Below are 24,914 nucleotides of genomic sequence, written 5' to 3'. Positions count from 1 at the left end.
CCCCCCCCCCCCCCCCATAATGTATTGCTCAGCATCAGCCTCTGTTCTGCATCCATCAATTGATCACTAATTAATATATCACAGCTTCTTCTACCAGGGCCTGACTGAACTGGCCTGATTCCATGCTGACTGACCATTCTAGCATATCAACTTCTAATCCATTTGTCTGTGTCCTATTTCCTGCACCAACAGCTTGGGTCTCTGCCTACCTTCCCATAAATGTCTTATTTGTACACGAGTAGAGCAAAGTCTCAGGTTGTTCCAGTTAGCTGTACTGAATCATCAGGAGACTGGGGAGCAGTTTATTACATTAGTGTAAGTTCTGCCAAGTTCTTTTTTTTTTTTAGATTTAAATAGAATGGGCAAGGATAAGAACCCTTGTCTTTACAACTATCAATCACTTATTGTCATGAGACCAAGGTTTAACCAGACAGGAAGTGAAAGTCTGCACCTGGGACACAGACAGCTCAGAGGGGTCCAGCTTTCCCCTACTATACACAACCCCTCCAAAAGAAAATTATATATATTACTGTTGCTGTTGAAGAATTTTCCTTACTCCTGTCTGGTAAAACCGTTGTATTGGGACAGTAAGTGAGTGGTATGTCTCTAATGGAGACCCAGCCAGCAGTAAAAACTTGACAGAGTTTCTAATCCTTCCCCCTTCTGACTAAAATGTACACTTAAAAGTTCCCATAGACACACTGACCTGACCTGGAGGGCGATGTTTTTGGAGCAGTCCTTGTCAGTCGTTTATGAATGGAGAAGAAAATGCTCGTAAAGGTTAGAAAATTTCATCTGGTGGCTTTTGCTACCCCCATGACAAGCTGTGCCGGGACTGTCCACTCCCTGCAGACCAGCACTTCCCCTCCACGCTCCTTGCCTGACAGGAACACCTCTATGACCAGAAAGTTTTTAAGGTGACATTAATTTCAAATCCCCCCCCCCCAATGTTAGTGTAAGGACTTACCTTAAATGATGCCTCTTAATCCGATCATCTTCTTTAGTGTAGTGGGGCTATCCCCGTACAGCAAGGATTCACTGCTTGTTTGTGTCTAGGTGCTAACAAAAAAGTTATACTAGCCCGATCATTCAAGCCAGCTTGTTCTTGGACCCTAGAGTCTCTCTCCCCCTCCTGTAGTGGTCAAAGAATCCTTGTGTCACCACATTCTATACAAGTGTATAGACGTGAGGACGATGAGGAACATTTCATCTGTGCGAGGAGAGGAGACATGTTTCAGTGGCTGGAGAAGCAGGAAGTCGGCTCTGCATTTCGGGTGAGTATAACTTTTTTTTAAGCACCTAGTCAAAAACAGGGATAACCCCACTGCAAGGGTTAATAACATTTATCCTTGGAGTTCTTCGTTAACACTTCAGGGAGTTCTCCCCGGAGATCTTCTTCTTTAAATGTCAAAAACACAGATTGAGAGTGCAGCGCTGGAACAGAAGGCAGGTAGGGGAGACAAGCCGTGAACTCCTACAATGGCTTTTCTCTTGCTGAGTACTGTGGGTGTGATATTGTTAGAGACTGACAGGTTTTCTTTAAAAAAAAAAAAAAAAGAATCAAAACCATTTTCCCCCCCCCCCCATTAGCTTTCAAGAACCACTAATGCTAATTTCATATAGACAGTTGAGGTAACTGTGCCATCTAAGGATTGCTCAGATTATTTCATGGCTATACTAGGATGCTCAGAGTTAAAACCAGAATTTAAATCACCTTCAGAACTCTTCTAATGTATTTCTCGATCAGCATATCAAGTTTCTCTTCCTATACTGATCAATGTGCTGCTGTGGATTCCACCCCTCCCATGTTTCCAAGGACAGCAAGATGTCCTCTGACTGTGATCATAGGGTTCTCCTACATCCCAGACCATAACATGATACATAAATATTGATGTCTGATTAACACCGGATGGTCTCACCAGTAAAGCCTTGTATGGGAGTCATTGATTTGGTGGTAAGAGCACATACAGCTTTTATTTAAAGTGCCAAGGTTAGATTCTATGGCTTATGGAGAGGCAGTGGGTGGAAAACTAAATTGATTACAATGAGAAAGAGATCCAGGTAAATTGTGGAGGTTTGTGGCAGTCTAAAAAGTGGGAACACATTCTTATTTATCTATTTTTGCTGTATTTTTTTTTCTATACACTTTCAGGACACAAGTGTAGGGTTTTCGTGTGTTCATGTATACAGGCAGTCTCCGAGTTACAAACATCCGACTTACAAATGGAGGCTATTACTGTACAGCAGGGGTAGTTGTAATGCTACCGCGCTCCTTTTTTTGACGAGAAGTGTCCGCCTTTTTGGGTCTGGTTTGTAGTACTGCACGCACATTACAGGAAGTTGGGTCTTGTTAGATGTGGAGACAAGGGGTGCCCGCCTCTTCTTCCGGGTCACTGTGAAGTTTTTACTGCTGTCTGTATCCTCATTAGAAAGATTTAATCTCACTTCCTGTCCTTGAGACAACAGGAAGCGAGAGGAAATCTACCCCTAGGAAGGGAAATTCACTCCTGCAAGAGCTATCACCAATCCTTGTTTCCACGACAGCTCAACATTTTCAAAATCCAATTGTCACAGGGACAGAAAGTGAGGTGAAATCTCCTGAACAGGGGCACACACAGCAAACAGACTTTTACAGGAGGTTAACCCTTCCCTATGCTATCCAAAACTAAAACAAACATTTTTGGCTGGCGTTACACTTTAAAAAATGTACATGTTCCAACTTGCATACAAATTCAACTTAAGAACAAACCTACAGTCCCTATCTTGTTTGTAACCCTGGGACTGCCTGCATATGCTATGGGAGTCTACCCTTGCTTTTTAGGGCGACCATCAAACATGCAAGTAGTGCATCTCAACCCCAATCAAAAGGAACTTAATTAGAAATAGTAATATGTTAGTCACATATAGAGGAAATTAATAGGATCAAGAGACCATTTAACGTCTAGGCCAACAATGTTTTAGAGAAAGTCTGATGAGACGGTTTTCAAGACTTTGTCTGATTTTGTTCTAGGACAAGCTGGTGCCAGAAGCTGTCTGCTTACTCTTCACCCTTCTCCAATGGTATTAACGAATATATTCAGGCTTCCCAAGTGTGCATGTTTGTGCCCAGATCTCTGGCCATAGATGTTTCCAGGCAGGTGGATCATACTTACCTGTCCTGACAGTCTCCCAAGGTCTTCACCCAATTTGTAGTTGAAATGCCCTGAAAAGATTTAACAGGGTGATTTACACAAAGGGTGAAGTGTTTGGAGAAGTGAACAATCTAGGACAACATAGCTCAGGGATGTCCAAACTGCGGCCCTCCAGCTGTGGTGGAACTACGAATCCCATGAGGCTTTGCAAGATTCTCATAGCCACAGACATGACTCCCGGAGAGAGATGCTTCATGGGCTTTGTAGTTTCACCACAGCTGGAGGGCCGGAGTTTGGACATCCCTGACAAAGCTGAACTGGAAAGTGATCTAAATTGGAGACATTTTCCAAATCCGCCACTTTTGTCCTAGATTGTTCACTTTTCCCGCCTTCTCCAAACTCTTCTCCCTTTTGTGAATAACCCCGGTAATGATTTTTTCCTGTGCCATGCACCCTATCCAATCAAACTCAGCCTGGTAATCCATTTACAGCAGAACACCAACTTTCTAACATATTTTATGCTATGAAACAGGGCGGTAAAATAATCAGGTTTGTAAACATCATTAATTACCCATCATCATCTGTGTTTCCTGAAGAAACTTTGGAAGTATTCTGTATGCCCATTTAAAATGTTCAAATCGTGCACATTGCCAGGGAAGACTGTCTATACAACTGGCAACCAGTATAATTGTCTTGAGGAATTGCTCATGGATACAGAATTCTGTGCGTCTACAACTCCTCATAACCGCACAGGACTGGAAATATATAATATTCACAAAGCTGATTATTTTCCTCCCGTTCTTACTGTGTGAAATATGCAAGTAAGGTGTAAGCACCACTCCCCTGTTTCCCCTCACCACTTAGATAAGTGCCTTACCATGCTGCTAAGCACAGTGGTAGCAGGTGGCATGCCCCTATAGATGTGTCACCCAGGTTCGGAACATAACTTGCTCACCTGATACACCTCTCTCTCTCAAATGGTTGTTTACTGATAGGCCGAGTGCACGGCATGGAGGCGACTGATGTGGTTACAGCAAAGGTAGGATGGAAATGCTGCTCAGCTCCCTGTGCGTAAGTGACTTCTTTCTAAGAATGAATCCATGTGTCTGACTGCCAGGCAGGGAACTGAGAGGATTGCAGCCCTTCACATTTGCCTGTCTGCCCCATAGAATCTCCACTGCCATCTCCTGCACTGTATGCTTGTCTGCTTCTGGGGTAGCCCTGCATGAATGACTAAACTCTGGAGCATATGCTCACAAACCTGTATGGTAGTATGTGTTTTGGTCACAAAACTTCAATACCTTTAGTGGGGTTGAGGACATTTTAGGAACCTGTGTCCTGAAGGGTGCCAAGTCAATGGTCCATCGGGCTTCGGAACCTCTAAATAATAGACCCCTTGCCATTGTGTTTTGCTAAGCTGAGCGTTCATCTTTTCTTTGTAAAAGATGAACAGTATGCAAACAAGATTTCTATTTTGCCTATAGTGACCAGCTTCCAAATGTAATTTCTGCAGGGCAAAGCTGCAAATGAATCAAGTACAGTACTGGGGTTCAAATGGGCAAAAAGACATTTTCTTAATAGCAACTAATTGATGCTTAAGCTTCACAAACGTTGTTATTTCTATTTTAATAATATTTGTGCCAACTCCTAATTTACCTTCATAAGCAGTAAAATACTCTTAACGGTTAGCCCCAAGTTACAAAACAAAGGCCTTCCATATTTGTTTAGACAAAACAACCAACTATGGTGACATAGGATTTGTCAAGAAACATTTACATAAACAACTTAACAAACCAATAATATTCCTGGAGCCCCGATACAAGGTGGTTTCATTGCCGTTAGCATTTACTGTGGGTAGTAGTTATATACATATAGGTTATATTTATACAACAGGGACCACTAACTATAAATCCATTCGTAATAGGGACTTATCTGCATTTAGTCATCCGAATGTCCGAATTTCGATTCGGAACGAAACGAATCGCACATGTCTAGTGAATATATCTACTCTTACTTGCCAAAGTTGCCTAGGTATTCAATTATGATGTAGAAAGTCATTACTGAATTTTGATGCATGCAAAACAATGAATTCATGGGTAAAGGTGGCCATACACTCTACAACCATCGCAAGACCTTCGTACGATTCCCGGCTGGTTTTCGAACATGCTGGTTCGACGGAAGACGTGCGACCGTACAGTAGAAACGGTCGCACGTCTCCGTTCACACTGCTCGATTCTCGTACGATCGCGGGATTTCCCGCGATTCTCGTACGAGAATCGAGCAGCGTATGGGCACCTTCCGACTGATGTATACAAATCTTTGTAACCGCTGTTTGTGTTCCCTGTTCCTTTGTTTTCTAATTACTTTCCGGCAATCCAGTTCAGACAGTCTGTTTAGTAAGACTCATTCTTGAAAATCAGGAGATCTGATATTGTCATGTGACAGCAGCGCTATTATATAGTAACATTTATAGATGTTCTGTATGCTGCAAAGCTTGTATTTCTTTATCTTCTATTGAGTGACACAGCAATTCAAGAATTCTATTAGAGTTGGGATTATACTGCCACCTACAGGAGGATGAGACACTGGCAAACAAAAAGTTGAAAGCCAGCCTTTGTATAACCCCTCCTTTGCCCAGCATGCTTCAGTCTTTTACATGAGCCCTAGAACAGGGATGTCCAAACTGCAGCCCTCCAGCTGTGGTGGAACTACGAATCCCATGAGGCTTTGCAAGATTCTCACAGCCACAGACATGACTCCCGGAGAGAGATGCATCATGGGATTTGTAGTTTCACCACAGCTGGAGGGCCGGAGTTTGGACATCCCTGCCCTAGAAGGTTGGACTCCAGACCTGTGTGTACTCTGTTAGCTGAAGAACACTTTGGGCCTCTGGTGTGACCCAGTCTCTGATGACTCGTGTAGTATGTAAGGCCAGTTGGTTGGGCTGAAACTTTGAGAGCTACTCACAGTTTAGCTGCTGTGTACTCCTCCTATGCTGTTTAACAGAAAGTATCCATCGTTGAATGGCCCTGTATGCCCCTGGATGGGGCAGCAAGTGGATCAAGCTCAGATTTAGCTACAAGTACCCCCTGTAGAGGATAATATATCCTGTGGGACCTGACCACCAGGACCTGGGAGTTTAATCTTCAGCTGATCTGCAGCCTCTTCAGAAAATTATTTCAATTTCATCCTTCTTCCCAATCTTGTTCCCAACAAGTAGAGCGCTCTTAGTATGCAGTCTAGGAAATCTTCCTCAACCCCCCTTATCCCTTTCTTCAGAGCAGGATAAGGCAGGGGTTTGGGCAAGTTGGCAGAACTAGTTAGGCAAGTGTACAGCATTCTTTTTCTGTCCTTGGGTACACTCTAGATGTCGGATAAAATAATCTGTTTATCCTTCAGGTAGGATGTGTTATGCACTATTAGTTATGAGGTATCCTCGGCCCTGACTAATTGCTTTAAGACTGATTCCCCTGTGGTTCCTCCAAGTTTGGGAAGAAGTTTTTTTTCTGCCCTTTGGCATGGTATGTCGTGAGGACTCTCACAACTGTACTATCTACAGGGTGGGTCACGGAAAAGTAGCCCACCTCCGGCGATCGTATGACGAGATGAACGAGCAAGTGGATTGTTTTTATTCACTTACCCACAAGTTACAACAGATGCCGACAGTTCACGTCTATGCACCTTTGGGCACGTCGGAGCATGTTGGCTGATACTACTTGCAGCTCTTCAACAGTGATGCTGCGGATAGTGTTTGTGATGTTTTCCTTGAGTTCATCCAGGGTATGTGGGTTGTTGTCATACACTTCCTGCTTTAAATTTCCCCACAGATAAAAATTGCATGTGGACAAGTCCGGGGAACGTGGTGGCCATAACCCCTTGCTCAGAGTTCGCTCCTCCATAAACAGTTCATGAACCCGTGCCAGTTAGTCGCGTGAGGTATGGCATGTCGCCCCATCTTGTTGAAAAAAGCAGTACATTTTTTCTTCTGGTGTTAGTTGGTCGTAAAATTGTTCAAAGATGTCCAGGTAAACCGCGATATTCACAGTTGATTCGAAAAAAATTGGGTCCATTATCCACGTCCCTGACACCGCGCACCAAACGCCAATTTTCTGGTTGTGAAGTGGTGTTTCGTGAGTCAAGTTGGGATTTGCAGCGGACCAGTATCTTGTATTCTGGGAATTTACGTGACCTGATAAATATACACCAACTTGCTGAGACAGTCTTCGAGTTGATTTTCGGGGGCTACTTGCAATCCGCTGCTGAATGCCACGGACGATGTGGGCGTCCGGACTGATGGAGGCCTCGATTTCTTCATGTTTGAGACAGAGCCTGTTTGACGCCATTTCCGAACCAGACGTTTAGCTGGTGACTTTGTTCCTGGGTATTTTTCGGCGAAGGCCTCTTGCGTTTCCTTAATCAATCCGCTTCACACTTCTTGGAACTTCTTGCACAGCCTCACAGAGAAACACAAGCACACAGTCTGATATGCATGCTGCACATGGCTTGGAAACAGGAAACAGGCCACTGCTTTTTTTCTCTACCTTTTTCAATAGAACAGAGTATCATATATATATATATATATATATCTTATAAACACTGCCATCTAGTGACCGAAATTGTATACTGCAGAAGTTGTTGCTATAAACACAGTAATGTGTATTCTAACAGTTTCTTTATACCTGTGAAATGCGATAGTTCCCTAATGTCTTTGTGTCTAACAGTGGATGTTGCCAACTTCTTGACTGGGCTGCTTTGTGATCTCCCAACTGTAATAGCGTTCCTGAATTCCTGTGTTACTAAATGGACAATTAAGAAAATATGATTTCTGTACGTACCGTAAAATCTTTTTCTTTGAGCCCATTGAGGGGCACAATTCGAGTCCCTCTTTGTTATTGGTCCTATCTATTTATGGACTACAATCTCACATTAAGTTTACTAATTTGTATTGAGGTTGCATTGTGGGGGGGGGGGGGGGGGCTGGCTTTCATGTTTTTGTTTGCCAGCATCCCAACCTCCTGTAGAGGGGTAGTATAACCCTGACTTTAATAGAACTCTTAGATCCCTGTGTCCTTCAATAAACTCGAAGAAAGGTTGTATGGTAAGTACAAATATCATATAAACAACGTTCAGTATTTAAGGATTCCTGGTATAATGTGTTTATAAGTGCACATACAAAAAGGAAAAAAAAGGAAAACAGGTTTCTCTGGATTATTGAACTTAAAATAAGTGGAGAAATCGACTTGATGTGTCAGATGACATTCTAGTATCTTTGTCAGTAACTGGATCTTGATTTTGATTGCAGAAAACGAACAGCACACATCTCCCTGGTTGCAACTAGATTGTGTATTTGTGATTTTTCCATTTTCTATATAAAAATAAATGTTAAAATCCCTATGATTGTCTTTCAGCCCCTAGCTATCCATATGTACATTAAAACCAAGCTATTCGCAAATTTGATATCATACTGGTACCTTATAGGACTCGCGGTGGTGACGATTTCAACAGTCTGGTGAAGGGGATAGAGGGACATATTGGATAATCCATTGGTGGTGTATATTAAAAAAAAAAAAAGTTAATTCCTCCTGATTGCTTCTGTGATGGACTACAATCTCACATTTAGTTTACTAACTTGTATTGAGATTATAATCCATCACAGGAGTGAGCTTGGAGCGGTGACTACTTTACAACACACACAGGGACCATGGGGAACAAAAGTAGCAAGGACATTGTCAGCGCCAATTTAGAGATGTTTGGAGGATCTGCATCCGAGTGATACACAAATAAGCTACATTGTTGTTCATAGTTAAGGTACTTGAATGTATATTTAAGATGTAACTCCTGAGTTTAGTGTCACTTTAGGTTGCACCAAGATGCTTTGCTTTATATTTACATTTATATTGATATTTATATTGACAGCTCAGAGGTAAAGTAAAGCCCGTGTACATGAGCCGTAAAGGAGATTACACAGAGATTGCACAATTATATTGTACTGCATGTGTCCATCTTAACACTGGATACACACTTTGCAGTCTCTTTGAGTTTAAGCAGTTTACTTGCTTGTAAGCGATTTTTACATTTTCTACTGTACTTGTACAGATTGTAATATGTGCGGCCATCTTTACACATGAAAAAAAGATGAATGTAGTTCTATACTGAATTAATAATGCTGCCACTACAGTATGAGGCATTGCATCTAATACGGGGGGATGTAGTTCTGTGTGTACCACAGAGGTAAGAGGTCCCTAATGTAATTCAGAATGTGAGGCACCTTATGTAATAGAGGGGCATGAGGCACTGCATATATTGGGGGTGATGAAGGCACTGCATATATTGGGGGTGATGATGCACTGCATATATTAGGGGGTGATGAGGCACTGCATATAACAGAGTAGGATAATGGCCTGTGTATAATTGAGTGGTATGGGGCACTGTCTATATCTGAGGAGGATGAGGCACTGTGTACAATTGAAGGGGTGATGCATTGTGTATATCCATGTGGGAGATGAGGCACTGCAATAGAGATACAGGATGTTCTGCGTTGAATAGAAAGTAATGAGGTGATCTAATAGAGATAAGGTGCTGTGTGTAATAGAGACATGAGGCTCTTGGTATAATAGAGAGATACGAAGCATTGCATGTAATAGTGAGGGATGTAGCACAGTGACTGATAGAGATTCATGAGACGCTTGTGTCTTAAAAGGGGATCAGACGCCGTGTAATAATGAAGGGTGATGCACTGCACGTAATAGTGAGGCATGAGGCATGGCATGCAATGGAGATGCTGTGTGTAGTAGAGAGGAATGATGTACTTTACTGAGGAGCTTACATTCTAATGTCCCCCCACAATCACACACTATGATTATACATGTATATAGCTCTGACATATACCGCAGCACTGTACAGAGAACACTGAGCCAATCAGGTCAGCCAAGCTTGGAGTGGTGGAAGCTATAGCTGATGGTACATATACAGCGCAATATACCATCAGCTATAGAGGAATACAACAAATCCCAGTAATACATTTTTACAGCATGTGGGGGGTGGGGGGTGCAGGTAGTCTTTCCTGCACACTCTTCAAGCAACTTTCTTCTGAGATCTTGGGACTGTTGGCAGCTGCCGTTCCCCCACACTGCAGTCTCCCTGCAACGACGTGATCACCTTGGCGGGCAGTGGTGGGAGATAGCTCAGAGCTGGGAGAGGTCGGGAAGGAGGTGCGGTGTGTGTGGTGTGAAGGGTGCGGCGCGTGTGGAGCCGCGAACAGGGGCAACTAATCGAAAGTCGACTAATCGATGATGGAAAACGTTGACAACATTTTCCATCATCGATTTTAATTCACTTAGTCGATTAGTTGTTGCAGCCCCAGTCACATCAGTCTCTCTACAGAGGAGCTTACATTCTAATGTCCCCCCACAGTCACATCAGTCTCTGTACAGAGGAGCTTACACTCATGTCCCCCCACAGTCACATCAGTCTCTGTGGGGGGACATAAGAGTGTAAGCTCCTCTGGACAGAGACTGATGTGACTGTGGGGGGGACATTAGAGCATACTTCAGGGCAAGAAACTATGAAAGGCCCCCCTAACCCCCCACTGCCATGACACTGTGTGGTTAACAGGAAGGCTGCCGAGATCCCCAGCAAGCGCGGGACCTCAGGCAGCCGCTTCAGTTTAAAAATTTAGTGCCGGTGTTCTGTCGAGAACGCCAACCCAGTATCTGCGTTTGCACACAGACGGATCCTGGTTTCCTTGATCAGACTGGTCTGTGCACAAGCGCAGATGCTGAGGTCGGCAAATTCAATTACGTCGGTATGCTAGACAGAACACCGGTATCTGCGTTTAGTATTGGGGCATTTTCACGAATATGAATACTTGTGAAAATGCCCAGTATTGGCACCGTCTGGTGCATACCTACTTAAAAATATAATGCATTTCTGGCACTTGTAGTTCTGCATAGTTGGTGCTACTCTGCATTGCTCTATAATGAGCAGCAATGCAGAATACCACCAGCTATGCTGGACTAAAAGTCCCAGAAATACATAATAAAAATCAAGGGGGTGCTGAATACCACCAGCATCCCCCGTGCCCCCCATTCCCGGTCCAGACTTACCTGACTCTCATGCAGGACCCTCTTCTGTGTCACGGCAGCCAGGTGGCGGGGCTAAAAGGAGAGGGTCCTCACACAGAAGAATGTGCTGCCTGGCGGTGCCTGCAGTACATTCTGCTGGACTAGTGACAGCCTCTCCAGCCCCGCCGCACAGCCGCCAGTACATGCTGCGCGTGGCAGAGCGGCGGGGGGAGGGGGGACACTATCTCAGGGGGGGGGGCTCTTCTTCCTCTCTGCGCCCCCCCCAACAGGTGGAACGCCAAGGCCCAATTGTTCTCCCCCCTCTCGGATCCGCCACTGACCTGCACACCCGACCCGCTGGACTGACCGGAAGTGACGTCATGTCACTAACGTGACGTCACTTCCGCCTTCAGACGAGCAGCGTCGCTGATGGGGCCCCAGCTTGTCTCGAAGCCGCTGGAGCGGCAATGCTGGGGCCCCAGAGGCTGCCGGGCCCCTCACATGAGTATCGGCCGTACCCCCTGACGGCGGCCCTGACTGCATGGAGTAGAGGGGAATAAAGAGTTGTATGTAGTAGTGACAGACTAGTCAATGCATATAATAGAACAGTATGAAGCAATGTGTGTAATAACAGAGGAATGAGGCACTGTGTGTAATAGGGAGGCATTAAGCACTATATGTAATAGAGAGATAAGGCATCTCATTGGTGAAACTGATAGAGGGAGTGAGCTGTGTGTGCTGGAGTTCAGATCTAACTGGCTGCATGGATACCGCAGGTTTGTGTATATCGGAGTATCTATCTTACTGATGTCTCTTGATCTGTATGTGCAGGAGGCTGTTAAAGCTGGACTCCAGGCAGACAGCTTCATATGTAGCTGAAATACATAAATAGGAACAGTCTTAGCTGATGAAATATGTAGAATTCTACTTGTTCAAGTGATTTAGAGACCCCTGCTAACTGGACAGCGAGGAGCAGCAGCACATTGAAAGGCGCTCCCTTTGCTCTTCCCTCCTTTAAACATGTTCGATAAGGGAAAGTAAGAGCAAAGAGCCTGATTGGTTCAGAGTGTTGCCCCTTGTCTAAGTCCTGGGACAGGGAACGGATATCCAGACAGATATGATAGTTGTATGTTAGGATACATGTAATGATTTTATTGAACACATAACTAGATTAAATGGTGTTTTTTCAAATATCTTAATGGAGTTTAGCTTAAACACGCACAATCATGGTAATACTATACCAAATGCCATTAGCAACTAAAATTAGATATTTTTTTAAGGAAATGGCAAAATCTCATGAATTATTGAAAACTATAATTCTATGAGCACATTTACAGTATATGAATGGTCAGTGTCAGCTCTTAGTGAGCCTATTTACTTAGATTAAGCACACTTCTTGCATTGTACGCATTTAATATAAACTTGTAACACAGATGTAACGTATCTCTACCATCAAGCCTCAGGCCAGGTTCACGGCTAGGCGATTTAGCTGTTGAGCTGTTTTCGTGCGTTTGTCGCGCGGTTTTATTTGTGCGATTTTGCTTTGAAAACCAATGCATAGAGATGGTCATGGGACCAAAACAGCACAACAACCACCTGAAAATAGCTCCTGCACCTTTATGCGCGACAGACGATTTCTACTGCGTAACGCAAGGGTGTGAACAGCCTCTATTGACTTCAATATGAATCTCTGTTTTGCACGATATCGCACGGCTGAATCGCCTGGGTGTGCTCCAGCCCTCAAAAGTGACAACCTCAACATTTTATTATCTTCACGAGTTACTCCGGGACCATAAAACCTGGGAACTCTGACGCTTATTGATATCTGAGAGGGTCAAGGGCTGCCCCATCATGAAAAAAAGGAGCGTCCTCCCCAAACTGTCCCCTCAAGGTTGGAAGCTCGCAATTGTCTAAAATTTCTTTTTATACTGTAGCATTGACACATACCCTTCACCGGAATCCTGAACTCATAGATTTTATATCATTTTATGTCCATATATGTTTGGTCATATAGTAGGTGCAATGGTCAGGTGTCACAAACCTTTGGCCATATAGTGTGCTTGGTGTACTCCTTTGCGGCATGCATTGGATTTCTGAAGAAACATTCCCCAGATTGTCAGAGGTTGTCTTTTGCCCCCCTGTGCTAACAGAAGGGGATAAACCCCAGCTTACCCTAAGCTATTCTCTTGTGCTGGTTCTCGCAAATTATATCTGATCAAGGCGTAAAATGATTCTTGAAGCGCTTTAGCATTCTACCTCAGGTGTTCACTGAAAAATGTATTTTCTTCCGCTTCACAGAGCAGTCCTCCATCCAGTGTTTTACTAATTACTTAGTAATGCTCTGCTGGATTCACTTGCCTATAATAAAGTGAACTTGCCCTATTTAAATCTTTCCGTTTTGAAACACAATATACAGTTTGTAACCATTGTAGATTTTGGCAGAAATTTCTTAAAATCTCCATGTTCCGTGAAGTGTAATGCCCCATTTAGAACCTCCAATCTTACAGATCCCTCTGGGCAGTGCCGGACCAAACAGGGCCCTAGGGTTATAAGGCAAGTAAATTGTAATAATGGCCATTATGTTGGCTCTGATTGTGGCCTGTCTTCTGGATTCTGCTTGTCTGCTGTCACCCGTCCTCAATGCATTGTTTGTCATTAATAGGGATGAGAAGAGTGATCTCCTGGAAATTCCCGATTTTGCAGTAGGTGAAACACCTATGTTAGTTCATTGGGCTGCTTTCCAAATTTGCTTGGAAAAAAAACAAACATTCTTAGTCAATTTTTTGTTGCCAAGTTAAATGTAATATCTGGAAAATATTGCATCATGGCCAGATGGAGCCGAGGAGCTGCGGAAATAAATAAATACTGCTAATTGTTCATAAATATACCCCATAAAGTTCAGAACATCGCAATGGTCGGACAGCAATGACATTGTGTGACCGTACACAGAACGAGCAATGACATAGTGTGACACAGTACACAGAACGATTCCTCAATTGTTGGGGCTAGGAGGATAATACAGTCATATAAGTAAATAAAGTCATCAGACATCACATTTATAGGAAAGCAGATGAGGTCCTGGTATGAGTGTCTGACATTCTTGTTTGAGGGCAACAATAAAGGATTAGTAAACATAACTTCATTATGAAAAAAGAAACACCACACGGGAAGTATGGGGGAATGTTGCGTGTTGAATTTTTTCCTATATTTGAGGATTTGGCCATTTATTTGTGTTCTGCCATGTTACATTTTTTTATATTTTTTTCTTGCTGTATGTTTCTTGCTTGAAGTGAAAAAAAGTCAAATGAAAAGACTAATAAGGGGGTATTTTTTGGCACAAGAACATGTCCAGCTTCTGCAACCCTCAGAAACCATGTAAAGCCCATTGCATCCTTAAAAACCAAGACAAACCACCTTCATTCCCCTTCCCTACTGACCCCAATTCATTTTGGTAAAATATAAAAATTGCGCAAAAATGTCTAGATTTTCATTGATGTTTCCGGAAATGTAAGATCTCAATTTTTACTCATCCCTCGCCTGCAGCCCTAACCATTGCCTGGGCCATAGCGCTGCCTGCTTCCCATCTGCTTTGAGCTAAAGGCTGCAATCTGGGTGTGTTATGCAGTACAGCCTTTATCTCCTTGTAGGAGTTCCTAAAGAGGACCAGATACTCCAGACATGGCACCTCAGTGGAGCCCAAGCTGGCCGATGCCAAAGATTCATACAGAACCTCTGATAATCACATTGGGCTGCTGCTGTTAATTGGGCTATAAAGTCCAATATGCTTTTGTTTGTTCTAGTGAGGTTTATATTGTGTGCGGTTTTACACTGGGACAGTCCAGTTCGTCCGGTTAATCTATATATATCAATACTATGGAGGACTCGATTTAGCTCATGGATTCAGCCTGGTGATGGTGTGATTATTTTACAGGGCCGACCCCTTATTAACGCTCTGCTGATTGCAACAAAAACAAAGCTTGTTTTGCTAACACGGAGTAATGTGATTCTTTTCAATCTGCTAATGTCATCACAACACCCCATCTATATGCATGGACAGGACAGGATTTCTCCTTTCCATCTCCTTTTTATCAAGGGCGCTTTTTATGCACCAGCTTCACTTTAAAAAAACAAGAAGTGAAGTTACAAATGGAATCCACATGTGCAACAAAGTGATGGACAGGCTCTGAACATGTGACCTGATCTGATTGTTACACACTCAATGATTGTTCATATTATGTGCATGTCAAGAATACTGCTCTCCTGATATATATTAACCCAGAGCTTTCCATGGCATCTCTTTCAGATTTCTTAAAGTCAATCTGTTACCAGTGGGCATTTGTAATATTCTGAATCTCTTAAAGCAGTGGTTCTCAACCTGTGTAACCTCGGGACCCACATTTGTCCTTGGTCATTAAGTCGCGACCCATGTCGCACTGCAATGGAATGCACGGCATTAGGGTACCACGCGTTCCGGTGCCGGCTTACTAACTGTGGGCGGGAGGTGCGCTTGGAGTACCATTATATTGAATGGCAATGCAACACACCTCCCACACCAGAATGCACGGTGGGTGCGATTGCGTGGTACAGTGCGTTAATCGCTTGGGACTGTGCAATTAACACACTGTAGTAGTGTGAACGGGCCCTCAAAAACACTGACATACATACACAACCACAGACACAATCTCACACACTCCAAACGTTCATTGAAATTTTTTTTTTAAGGTCCACCCACTCTCCATACCGTACAAGAACTGGAGTGAATTCTCAGCATGGGGTCCCGTGTGGGCTGCTGTGCTGTCATCGAGCTCCATCCATATGTGCATTGCTTGTACAGCTCTCTTGTGCACCCTGTAGAGGTGTCGGGAGCCAGAATATGATGTCACTCCGGTCCAGGCACCTCTTAAGGGCAAACAAAAGAGCTGTAAGCAATGCAGGTATGGATGGAGCTCCCTCGCGGCCACAGCTCTATCCTGTCTCAAGCTGATACTCGGCACAGGCAGCATATTTGGAATGGCTTCTTGGCGCAAGTACTGACATTGCTGCGCTAGGGGGAGGCAGAGCAGCCTCTCACCTAGAAAAGCGTAAGGCATGTGGCAACCCACTAAACACGTGCAAACAAAACAGATGACAAACGCACTCATCAAAAACAGAGGTTTGGATACACGTCTTCTGCAGAAAATGTGAAAGCCGCACAGCCCTGATAGTTTAGAGTTTAGATAGTTTAGGACCGCACTATAAGAGGTGCCTTGGCGCGGCTGTGCAGCTTTCACATTTTCTGCAGAAGATGTGTATCCAAACTTCTGTTTTTAACCTTAGTGTGAGAAGTTTTTTTACATGCTAGCTTGTGAGTGTGCCAGGAAAACTTTTTGCTATTCCACTGAACACGTGGTCGCTACCCACCAGTTGAGAACCAAGGTCTTAAAGCATATCTAAACCTAAAAATTCTCCGATTTGATGCCTGTATTAGTGTTCCAATTTTTAAGGCTTTTTTTCCTTTATTTTCACATTGTGATCTGCCCAATAGTTCTGTTATTTTTCAGCTTTCTTTAACAGGCCAAGCTGTCCAGGAAAAGCGGCAGATAAAGGTTTAGATTAGAGGCACATCATTCTGCTTCAGAATATAATTTTTATTGGCATTCCTTTATCATGCCATACAAGTGCAACATTTCGGGGGCCTCCCAGGGCCCCAGCGTCAGGCAAAGTGTTTGTTCAGTTTAAATGCTTTTTAATTGTTATCATAGCGTAGCTTTACCTCCCCTGATTTTTTATAATTTACTGATACTTTTCCTGACAGAGCAGAAGTACCGGTCTGACTATCAGGCTGTAAGGCTCCTATAGAGGCTTTTCTATCTCTTGCCGAAACCCTGTTACTATACTAAAGGAAAGCTTTACCTGCAGAAGAGTGACTATACTTAGCTCTCCCGCAATCTGTGATGGTGACTGCTGATCCATTTATGAGAAATTGTCCCATAAAGCCTGCAGTTTTGTATTTATTGTATTTTCTGTTTTGTTCATTGAAGGACACAGCAGAGATCTTGATCTCTGTACCGATGGCTATACTCCTGCAAGTGGAGGTATAACCCATCGGTACAGAGATCAATATCTCTGCTGCGTCCTTCAATGAATGCAGAGAAAAATTAATTTATGGCGAGTATAAAAAGAAAATATTTTTTGTAGCAGTAAATAGTTGGAAACCTTCCGGTGCCCCCGCTAGGGAGACCCACCCTCCATGTGTGGTCCGGTGACCTTTGTTTATGGAGACAGAAACTTAGGGAAATTCTACATTTTACTGTTGTCACCAGAACTGGAATCTTCTAAAGGGGACACATGTTCCAGTGACAACTGGCTAAGCGAGGATTTCCCCTTACTTTGAGGAAATTTCCCCTCACTGACCATTGTGTTCCCAGGACAGGAAGTGGCAAGGAATTTCACAATGACACAGGATAAATGACACGAATAAAATAAATATCATGGCAGGGGTTGTCACCATTCCCTACCCTGTCCACTCTAAACAAAGTTTTTTTTAGATACTTTAACTCTTCCCCACTCTGTCCAAAACTAAAAATTAACAGCTGGAATTGTGCCCGTGTAAACCTGATACTGGTGGCAGCGTAGGCTTGTGAAGATTGCTGGTTACATTGCTTCTAATTCAGGGTCAATTCCCTTATACAGCTGCCTCAATATTTAATATAAAAGCCACACACTTACACATCTGGAAAATATTTGTAGCGGGGGTTGAATAGATGCAGTTCACCACAATTGTCTAACATAATATATTCTGCAAGATTTACAAAATTAATTCTGCTTTTGGAATTCATTGGAATCCGCTCCGTGCTTTTCAGCCTTCTATTTGAATTACAACTGTCTAATACTAATGATGTGCTGTTCTCATTTATCAGATATAACAGGGTAAAAACAAAAAAGTAAGGATTTTGGTATGTGGATTTGCTGAAGTCCAGAAAGATGTAAAAACAATGCCAATTGATATAGTTATGTGTCCATTAAAAATACTTTTTTTTATTTTTTTTTAAATGCTGGTAATTCGAGCACCTGACATAGATGTCGTATCAGACTCTTGGAAACCTTGATACAGTATCAGTGACTGGTAGAGGGAGGGCCAGTGCTAACAGCCAATGAGGTTTGCTGCATGCTAATATACTGACCAGTAGCATGCTGACAGGAGGAGACATGTGGGATCATTTGTTCTTTTTGTTGTCCTTGTGCTGGTCCAGTTTGTGTTCTTTGTAAGCTCCCCAAGGAGTGATGGCCATAGGTTGGCTCATATCTCCGGTATAAACTGTAAGGAGGAAAGCACCATACACTTATTTGTAAAGTCCAGAAAATGATTTTATTATAAGTCACATTCAGTAGCAACCAATGTGCTTCAGGGGTTCAAAGCGTCCACCTTTATTAGGGCTTGCTGAATGCTGAAGACAAAGTTTATACTGGACTGATGGATAGAGTATACCCGGACAATAGTATGGCAGGGCAAAAGGATTTGCTTCAGAAGCCGGTTAGGTCAAACTAGAAGAAGAGAACAGTCTGCTGAGCTGATCCGTCTGTTCCCGCTCTGTTACTGTCCAGTCACAGTCCAGTGGGCAGGGTAGGGGACCAGGCTGATTGCTTTTTTTTAAGTTAGGTCACCAGGCTTGCTGTGTTGTCTGGCAGGACTGTGTAAATCTTAGGACTGGGAAGACAGAAATACAAACCCTTTGGTAGCTGAAACTTCTCTCATATATGTATTTAGCCCGTGCATTTAGCGGTTTGTCTGAAGTTCAGTAAAGCTGGCCATACACTATAATATTTTCCTTGTTCAACCTGCATTCTGAATGAAGAAAATATTACAGATTCCTCCATTAACGCTTATTAAGGTTGATCGAGGAATCTACCGCGGTCTCTCCTGCCTCCCGCTGTCATTGGCTGTCGTCTCTGTTCGTTCGAAAATTTTCTGACCGGCTTGATCATCTTATCGGGGGATGCCGGCTGAAAGGGTGCCGACAGCAGCACCCACTGAGTGATTTTCATCAAGAACTGCCCGAAATTCGCACAGTGTATGGCCACCTTTAAATGTTAGCACAACCAGGCCAGTGTATGGAAACCAGCTGTGTGGGAATCTGCAGTGCAGAGATAGACAATGAAGAGGACTCCTGTGCAGCGTAATGGCCGGGCCCCCGTTTCGTGCACATTATTGCTTCCCTGCTAGTGAGCATACTCTTGGCAGCGTACCATATGTCCAATTCCCATCGCCTCCAGGTTTATTGATATCCAAGAGGCACAGGGTATGATGGGCTAAACATAAAAGAAATGTACCAATTTTTGAGATTGCTTCAACCTTTCTGAGCACAGCGCGAGTATTCAAACATGATGAGCTGTCCTCATCTGACATAATTTGTCCCCATCTTACCCTCTGCACCAAAATAGTATGTGTTCCTTACAAACCAGCATGGCCAGTTCTCCCAGCACATACCCAGGTTTGAAAGGACCACAGAAAACCAGGCTTAGAAGATGCAGATGAGTATTTGGAGGCATCTTGTTCTCAGCACCTGCTCTCCTCTTCTCATTAGCTTCTCTTGCCCGGTGCTCGAAATGAGTCAGCTTGGCCTGAGGCTCCACAGTGTATATGGAATTGCTGACTCTGTGGATAGATGTGACGACATCTTGCTTTATGCTCATCACCCTAGTGTCACCTTTTAGCTGGTAACGGTGTGCTGGATAATCGTGTTAAAAACTGTCAGTCCGGTGTCATATTTAAAGAAGTGCAGCACCGTGTGTTTTACTTCTCTATCGCGTTGTCCCATTTAGTGGGAAGTAGTGATCTACATTTCCCTGTGCACGAGGCCCAATGTGACTCTGTCACGTAACTCTGTGACCACATAACTGTCCGTGGCACTGCCGTCCCAGGATGCCATCCGATCAGAGATGCTGAGAGTGTGATGCTCATTCAGAGTGACAGCTGAGCACTGTCACCTGACAGACTTGATTGGCTAGGATCAGTCACCTGATGCTGGGAACAGATGGTCAGATGTCCTACGTTCACAACTCCCGTGTTCTATTTTTTCTTTTTCCTTTATATATATATATAGAAAGATTAAGACCAATGCAGCTGAGGGAAAGCCAGTACGAATTTGTACTTTCCAGATGTTTGCATTAGTTTATTATTTCACGTTCAGACACATAAGCACGAATCCTAAGAGTGAAGAGTGTGAAGTGATGTACCATATTTAGATGTGTTGTTCACAAACTAACATATGTAACCTGGTGAGAGTGCATGTATGTGTGTGATCGGTGTTGTCTGTGCTATCATGTCTTATTCAGTTTTGTATGTTTTTTGTTTTTTCTCTTTTTTTCTATTTATGAAAAAGAAAACCAAAATAATGTCCTTTTAAAAAGTATAATAGGTAAAAGAAATTGGAACTGAACTTGGAACTGAATTCCTCTGTCCCTCTTTCCTCCCTAATTGTCCATCTTGATATAGGGATTTGTAAAAGTAATTTCACAATGTGAAGTATATTTTTAAAGTATTTAACTTTTGGCTTTATTTTTACTTTATTAGCACTCATGTGCACCCCAAAACACCCCTTCCCTGGCAGCCTGCTGAAGATGAGGACCACTGCACTTTGTGTGAGCGCAACATTCCATCTCTGGTGGTCCAACACACCCCCTACCCCCTACACTCCCCATGATCACAATTACCATGCTTTAGACCAGGTTCACACTTGCGCGATCCGTGACCGCATGTCAAATGTGCACGAAACCGCACAAATTGGCACCGCAGTCGCGCCGGGCGGTCGCACAGTTTCCCGCAGCAATTCCGCCCGTGCAATTGAACATGATCGCGGCTAAAAAAAATCAGCAATTGCCTCGCAGATGTTACCCCTTTGAAATCAATGGGGCCGTGCATCAACCGCTGTGTGCACCCGCTCACGGTCCCGGGTTGTTATGCCAAAGGGTTTGCCGGACTACTTGAGATAGACCTGTGCTTTCACACCAGAGCACATCAGTAGTCCTCTTCTGCACGTTTCCAAGGAAGCTGAGCTTGGTGTAGCGCAGGAACACTACTAAAGTTAAATGTAAGCAAAAAATATGTGTATATATAAATGTTTTGTTTTGCGAGGTGCTGAGACACCAGGGGCACAAGCCCTAGGTCTCAATCCAAGTGCCCCAGCAGGTAATACTTCCTATAGAGGGTCAGTGGGCAACAACCACTTGTGTCTTTTTGTTTAATAGACACAGGCATCCTTGTGTGATACTCCATTGTAGGGAGTGTGACGTTGGGGAGGTTAGCACAAATGGCGAGCGCTTAAGGACCAGTCATGAAGCCGTTTTCACAGAACAAAGGACAGTCTTTTATTAATTCCAAAGGCAGAAAAAGGAAATCCAACATAAATAACTTGCTGTAGCATATGACAGATATGGGCTTACCAATCCTTGAGTTGTCCCAAACACTCACGGTGTCCCAGTCTTTTAATAAGTCTCTCTTGCAGCACTGCTGCTCCGGCCCCAATCTTCAGGGCCACTGTCTGGTTCCTCCAGACAACCGCAATAACATGCCAATCCTTCCAATATGTTTCACGAACCTGCAGCTCCCTGCTGCACTGGCCTCCACACTGACCCCTGGGTGGAGTTCTCCTGACTCACAGGTGGGGGCCCTGAACAAATCCCAGCACCCTCTTCATGAGGGCTGTACACAGGTGCATAATCACTATTAAAAAGGCATGGAACCATGGAATGGAGATTTGGAGGCCACATAACACAGTGGTATTGCCACGCAATGCCACAGGAGGAAACTGCATTAGAAGCTTCCTCTGTCTAGGTATTGGGAATACTGGTAGAAATAAAGGAGTGGAACGAAAACATAAAGAGAACAGAAAAGGAAATGTGTATTCATGGTGGCATCACTTTCCATGAAAGGTGTGGTACCCGAAGGGTTTTTAGTATCCTGGTAACACCTTTGACTTTGCTCCCTGTTATGTTCACTGACTTTGTATAAGTTGGAAAAAGCATAGGCTACAATTGGGTTTAATGACTACAAGTATTGATGTTGTTCTAGACCAGCATTTCTTAACTTTTTTTCGGTCACGGCACCCTTGAAAAGTATGCAAAATCTCGATAGCACCCCAGTCCTAAATGTAAAAAAGCGTAAATGTGAAAACGATGTGTGGTTCTCCTCAAAGTTTATACCAGACCATTATCCAGGATGGGGTTCTCCCTTCACTGGCCTACTTGCACCATGGAAACACACGATGTTGGGTAAAAATTTGAGGTACCCCTGACAAAGCCAGGTGTTACCCCAGGGTTGAGAGAGGCTGTTCTAGACATCCTCTAAATCCTTGGTTCTCAACTGGTGGGTCCTGACCCAAAAGTGGGTCGCGACTCAGTGTTCAGTGGGTCACCACATGCCTTCCACTTTTCTAGGTGAGAGGCTCCCGGCCTTCCCCTAACACAGCATTGTTCATTGTTACACTGAGCAGCCATTCAAAATATGCTGCTCGGCTCTAAGTGTTGACTTGACTTGAAGTGGGGTGGGGTGGGCTGGGGGTATGGCCGCGAGGGAGCTCCATCCATACATGCATTGCCTGTAGCTCCCTCACATGCCCTGTAGAGGTGCTTGGACCAGAATTACATCCCATTCTGGCTCCCGGCACCTCCACAGGGTGCGCACGGGAGCTGTACAAGCAATGCACATACGGATGGAGCTCCATCACAGCAAAGCAGCACAAACTGCCATGCGTTCCATTGCAGTGCTACTTGGGTAGCGACCTAATGATCGAGGACAAATGTGGGTCCTGAGGTTACACAGGTTGAGAACCACTGCTCTAAATGATTGCACTGCTTGTCTTGGAATGCCAGCATAATGGAAATATAATAGCACCAGAATAGCTCCCAACTGTACCTCATTTTGAGGGACTGTCCTTATTTTCAAACCACATCCCTTTTTTTTCCTCAGTTGTCCCTCTTTTTGGTCTAGAGGTATAGACCTCATTAAACAATGTATTAAATATCAAACTATTATACTGTGCTAACCCTTTCATCCATCATCTAAATTTTTACATTTGTTGTTTCCAACAGCCAGTATAAAGGAGAACTAGTGGTACAGAAAAAGGATTTTTGGTGGTTTAGTTGATCATTTTCTGTGTCATTTGACTACATACCTTATGCCAAAAGGGGTTTCCCATCTCTGGAAGTTGGGAGGTATGGCACCCACGTTTTATATTTTTGGTTAATGTCTGCACCTATAAACAACAAATACCCCTTGAATTCTAGTATATCAGTGCAATGAAAGGGGATCTTCTCCATCTCAGGAAGTTGTGAATTGCAATGTTATGTTAGAACTTCACACTCCTGTCATTTGTTTCCCTCAAAGGTATGCCATACTTTTTCACATTTCGTGCTCCTCTGTGTCTCTGCAAATTCTGGCAGAAAACTGTTTTTTCTTAGCACGTGGCAGTGTCATAAAATGCGCTAGGATAGAACAGTGTTAAGTACAGGGAGCAGGATGTTATTTTTAAGATCAGTAGCTGAACATGTGTCTCCATCCTAGTAATTACTGCACAGGCAACTGGTCCAGAGGGGGGGCCGTTCCATGAGGGAGGCTGGTGGTGGTGGGGGAGACAGGGAAGGGTAGCTTGCTGCACAGTACGCTTGTATTCTGAATATTTTGGTGTTACAGGGTCCCTCTGTAAGTTCTGATCCTTGTCCAATACTTTGCAGATTCCCCCTCCCACTCAGAGGCAGAGTGTCTGGTAGGAATGCCAATTCTGGCTTTGCTTCCCACATCTCTCTCAATTCTGCACATGCTCAGCTCACATTGTCAGCAGAGGAGCTGTGCTCTCCAGCTCTGGTGAGAGAGAGAGAGAGAGAGAGAGAAGAAGAAGAGGAAGAGTGTGAGAGGACAAGAGGGGACATATATACATTAACAAGCAGGCCTGACAGTCGCCTTATTTTATCCAATATGCCCTGGAACATAGACAGCTGGGACTGGGGAGGCTGCGATGTGCCCATTGCCCGAGCATCTCTGCACTAATGAAAGGGTTCAGGCTTGTCTGGTAAGCAGAGACGCCAATCATTCTTCACACCGTCCTAGCACCTTATCCCCCCCATTCCTGACGTAGTGATCCTGTATGATTCGGAAGTTGGCTTCTGGTTACTCCTTTTCTGCAGCACTTACTGTGAGAGTCCGTTGCCAGACTGCAGCTGTCAGGAGCTCATTCATGGACTGAAGAGACGCACTGTGGGCAGCTCCTGGGATGAACGCAGGATGGCTTTCAGGTTTCTCATCCTCTGTCCGCCTCCTTCCCCTCTTAGCGTAGCCCGTGTACTTGACAGGAGCTGATGAGTCTTTGCTTTGCTGTCCTGGCAGTTTCTCATCACCACCTTACCGTAGTCTTCCTTCGTCCATAGCCTTGAGCAGGCGTAGGCAACTTCTCTCTCCCGTTGTTGTTAAACTACAAGATGTGCTTGGACCTAGTTCAACAGCAGCTGAAGAGTCCCAAGTCGCCTAAGCTCATTGTAGAATATACATGTTTACCTTAGTCACACTAGTGCTAATCCAAATCTGCAATGTCCTGTACGGCGTGTAAACCTTTTTAGTAGCCCGGTGTGATGTTTTTGTTTTATGTGTGCCATATCATTTCCTCTTGTGCCGCAACTTCATCTGCCAGGCCATCCAATGCCTTTGACCAGTTGATAAGACTGTAGGGGGGGGGGGGGGGGGTCGCTT

At 44.0% G+C, this 24,914-nt stretch overlaps 1 protein-coding gene across 2 annotated transcripts in view; it reads left to right on the top strand.

The window, feature by feature from the left end:
• The window catches only part of GRAMD1B (GRAM domain containing 1B), a 115,986-nt gene that overhangs the window by 3,922 nt on the left and 87,150 nt on the right, over positions 1-24,914 (top strand). The gene's annotated exons all lie outside the window — the stretch shown is intronic.

The sequence above is a fragment of the Nanorana parkeri genome, unplaced genomic scaffold (assembly GCF_000935625.1).
Source record: "Nanorana parkeri isolate BGI_ZX_2015 unplaced genomic scaffold, ASM93562v1 scaffold485, whole genome shotgun sequence".
NCBI lineage: Eukaryota > Metazoa > Chordata > Amphibia > Anura > Dicroglossidae > Nanorana > Nanorana parkeri.
This window is presented reverse-complemented; position numbering and strand designations above follow the sequence as displayed.